This window comes from Ischnura elegans, chromosome 2 (assembly GCF_921293095.1).
Source record: "Ischnura elegans chromosome 2, ioIscEleg1.1, whole genome shotgun sequence".
NCBI lineage: Eukaryota > Metazoa > Arthropoda > Insecta > Odonata > Coenagrionidae > Ischnura > Ischnura elegans.
This window is the reverse complement of record NC_060247.1, coordinates 139,411,754-139,416,488: the sequence shown is the minus strand read 5'-3', so window position 1 is coordinate 139,416,488 and position 4,735 is coordinate 139,411,754. Positions and strand designations below refer to the sequence as shown.

Here is a 4,735-nt window from a genome sequence, read left to right as displayed (position 1 = left end):
TTGTTGCAGTATTCGTGATTCTGTGAACAAGGGCCTTCGGTCACGTGGGCGCTGCGTAAAGAGATTTAGGCCGATTACACATTTTGCCTTTGCACTCCAACAGTAACAGACTAACACCACGCCAAGTGCATTGGAAACTAACCACTCCCACTCTCATGAGACATACTTTTCTGCTAGTTATTTGAATTGCTCGTGCGCAGGCCGACTCATAAAGCGAGTGACACCAGTGGTCCAAAGAAAGCTTCTAAGGGCTGCTCACGAAAAGTTTTTTAAGTTTTTTCTAATATTTTTCATAGCAACGTATTTAATTTTGCTGATCATAGATGAGAACAGGACTGAAATGACATAATACCCTATCACTGGGGTTTTTGGTTTTCTTAGACTTGACCATTTTTTTATTGCCGAGTTAGATAGTCTAAAAAATAAAGACTGCAGCATTTCTCCGATTTTTTAAGAGTTGCCTGCTTCTCGAACTATTTGAACCAAAAAACTGAGGCATTCGCAAAAACTTTTATGACGTCACGAACTGTCGTCATGAGAGTAGCCGTTCCTCTGCTTCTCGAAAACGTGCATTGGTCTCGCATGATCCGCAGCTGCCTACACTCTGGTGAGCGATTCTTTCCCTCAATAAGCGGTCCTCCCTTAATGAGTTAATGATCCATAACTGTAATGGCGTCAAAAAATCATAAAAATGGTCACCAGCTTTTTTTTATTATAAAATTATGGGAGATGGCTGCTTAAGGAAAATTAACTTTTCGTGGATAATGATCTTCTCATCAAATCTACCAGTTTCCCCTGATGAATTGCAGTTTTCAGTCTGGGGCAACAACCCCATTGTTTAAGTATGTGTATTGCCATGAAAAAATTCCCCTGGACCAAATATCTAACGATATACTATTAATGCGGAGACAATTACGATATCCAGATTCCTCATATCCCATTTATGCCGAAGGTTTGAAAAATGCGAATTTCACCCTGATTTTTACATATTGTAGATAAAAATACGTATGAAAACAATATCTGAAAGAAAAAACAATGTATCTCTTGCCAATAATTAATTACGAGGTGTTTCAGAAATGGAACACTAAGCAAATCCACTACCATAAGGAACTCAATGGTAACTAGGAAAACATTAGTTTCAGCCAGTTATTAACTCACTATTAAGAGTAATATCCAGGTGAGCACTTAACATGCAATGATAAATTGCATTTTTTACATTGAAAAGTGTTATTTTTGTGACATTGGACACATCGAGTTTGCATTCCTTGCTTTACAATAGTATGATTCATGCCGTCATGATGTGAGTCAAGTTTACGATTCTCACAAGATGGTCTTGCTTGGGAGGCTTGAGTATCATTTCTTTCCACGGATTGATGCTTGATACTTGTCAATATTTTCATCAGCTCGGTCCACTCCTCCATATACTGATTATAGACCTTGATTTAATTTGGCCGATTAACTTTTATCTTTTTTTCTGCTTTTGAGAATAACGACTGACGACTGTTGCAAAGGATTGACACCGGCACCAATAGATGCAATTGTCACAACACTGTTATCATTCCATCTACAAACATTATTGTCTTTTCCATCAATTTGGTAATCAAATGTGACATCTTTTTTTCTTTAGGGTAGCATCAGATAGAAAAGGAGGTTTGTCTATGCGATCTTTTCTCGCTGTGCCTGTTGCTTGGTGGCCCATTGAATGAAGCTCATCAAGGAGTGCAATGCTTGCGAAAGAGTAGCCGAACACAAAATGGTATTTATCAGGATGCTGCGTTGTGAGTGCCTCAGTAAATTGCAAAACAACTGAAGCACTTACACCGTATTATTGGTATTGAGTGTTCGGGTTTTTTCCTTGATAAGGCTGAAACCAACAAATGTAGCCTAGACGCGTTGGACCACACCAGAATATATATCCAAACCAAATAGGCTTACTTCGAATGAACTGTTTGCACCCGTGACGACCAAAATAGGGAATCATGGCCTAATCAAAGCTGTAGTATATTTCATTAGGTACAAATTTCATACATCTGTCATTCAGTTGCTCAATGAGAGGTCGCAGCTTGGAAAACTTGTCCATGCGGTTCAAGCTAGAATTGTCAGCAAAATGCAAATTTGAAAATATTGTTTCAAATCGATCACGTCTCATTGAACCACTAACTAGAGAATTATGCGAATCTGGTCTTCACTCCCAAAACATATGCTCGGAACAGACACTCCACCACACCAGAATTTATACCCATTCAGGAAAATTATTCCTAAAAAAAAACGACACTCACCGACAGTCAGTTCAAGGTTTACGCCCTTACTTGCAGCATATAAATTGGAATATTTGACAATCATATGAATCACTTCAATACCCAGAAAGAGTTCTAACTATTCGGAAGGGGTTTTCATTTTCGTGATTTGTTCTTCTGAAACTCTACCTCCTACTGGCTGGGCAGTCAGATCGGCTTTCTTCCATTTGAGCACCGTTGGCGCAGCGAGGGGGGGATTTTGGGGGATAAAACCCCCCCAGAACTCAGAGAAATTTTTAAATTCAATCCATTTTACTTACTATAGATACTAGTTATAGATAAAAATTACTTGTAGAATAGTGCAAGGACTAATAAAATATCCCTCAAAAGCCGTAAAACTCACAATTTTGAACCATTTATCATGAAAATTTACTCGGGAAGGGCACCCAAACCTCCCGTATTCCATACCCCCCAGAATTATTCGCACCTAAACCCCCCCCCCTATCCTTTATTCCTAGCAGCGTGCCTGTTGCGCACAACTTTGGTCACCTTTTTTCTTTGAGCAAGAAGAGGCTGAGGCGAATCAGAAGCTGATACACCGTCATTTTCAGTTGTATCTCCATCCGGTATCAGCAAAAGGTCAGCATGGTCAAAGTTCTCGTCATAAGAACCATGAATGAGATGAGCAGGAGCGCACAGCAATGGACCTTAAAGATTATTAATTGTTCCAAATCTAATTGCTTACTTGATTCAAAATTAAAGTGAATATTTCGGAGCGCCTGAATGCATGCATAATAGTAGTGGATTTGCCTAGTGTTCCAAAAATGGATCACTGTTAAATAAACGCTTGTAACTAAAACAAAATACAATGTTTCAAAATTATCTTCTTAAAGCACAACATGTTAACTATTACTGATCATGCAGGGAAAAATTTACAACATTCGGGCGTAATGGTTAATAGTTATTAATGTAACATTTGAGGTGGTCTCAGAAAGACTGCCTTGAAAAAAAAGACCGATATTTCTCAACACACTGGCTGCGATGGGTTGGCAAAACTGACTAATTCTTTGCGCCCCGTAGTACAATATACCTTTGTAAAGAGGTACAGAAAGAAAAACCATGGCATATTGGTGTGTAATGAGTCGTAGTTATTAAATTAGAAAGTCGCGCCAGGTGTTCCAAAAATGGAACGCTAGGCATAAATGGGATATTCCATGGCCTCTGAGGAATAGAGGTTGCCATTGGAAATCCAGAGCGCCGTGGGGAGCGTAGAGGAGCGAAGAGCCAAAGATCCGCGGTTCGAATCCCGATCCAGGGGAACATTTTCTCGCGACAATACATGTACATTTCACAGCCATTTACTCATCAGCACTGAAATATTATTAACTCAATTCCATTGCTCATAAGAGTTGAGAGTAAAAATTATAACGCATTCTCTAAAAATTGCTAATCACCCTGCAAGTTTTCCAATATATTCTTTGAGAATGTAAGTAAATTACAAAGGGTTCCTTTCAATGAGAGCTGTCGCGATACCTAACGGAAAGGAAATAAAATTTGAATTCTAAGAAGCGCTAACTGATGCCTAGCCTCACAACCGCACCGCTGTCACGCTTGGCTGTAAATGTGGAATATTTAAACGGACCGTTTAAGGCGATGACATTCAAATGAGGCTGATGCGGAAGAGAGTGGAACCACGCGCACAACAAAGACACGCACCTTTGATTTTGGAGGTCATTTCATACAGGTAAGAGAACGCAGATCAAATGAATGGATTGAGCGAGTAATTTGGAAGTTTTGAGAGGATCAGGAGAGAAGATAAGTCTTGAAAATCTTGGGAAGAAGACTTGGAGTGATGCATCATGGCACATAATGGTTTGATGAAAATAATTGTTTTAGGGAAGGACTTCAAAGTTAGGCCACGGATGAGAAACTTAGAGTAGGTGATGAGGGATGTAGAAGAGAAGGATTATGTGAATGGTAAAAGACTAGCCAATTGGATTATTGAGTGCCGAGCTGCGTGAAAATGGATTGAAGGTGAATGATGAAGAAAGAAATGAACATATTATGTATTACAATCAAGCCTAAAGCTTAAAGGCAGTTGAATCCGTGAAATATCTGGAGAGTCAATAATGATCTATCGTGGAATAAAAATATTCGGGAAATAACCGGTCAAGCTATCGTTAAGTGGGTTTTGTTAAAAGAAAATAAGGAAAGTGCGACGAAAAGTGAGAGAAATTAGCTACTCCTCCCTAGTTAGACGCCATTTAGAATATGCTGTCAGTGTTTGGGACCCTCATGAAATAGAAACAGAGTAAGAACGCGTGCAAAGAAGAGCTATCAGGTACGTGAAAGGTCTTTACGATAGTCTTGTTCGTGTGACTGACCTCTTAGATAAACCCGGATGGGAATCTCTGTTAGACCGTGGATTGAAAAATAGACTAAACCTTTTGGTTAAATTCTAGAGCAGTACCTTTTCTAACGAAGTTAGCCATATCACA

At 39.3% G+C, this 4,735-nt stretch overlaps 1 pseudogene; it reads right to left on the bottom strand.

The window, feature by feature from the left end:
* Positions 1-1,160: 1,160 nt before the first annotated feature.
* On the bottom strand, positions 1,161-3,972 carry LOC124153276 (annotated as a pseudogene).
* Between the last annotated feature and the right edge of the window lie 763 nt (positions 3,973-4,735).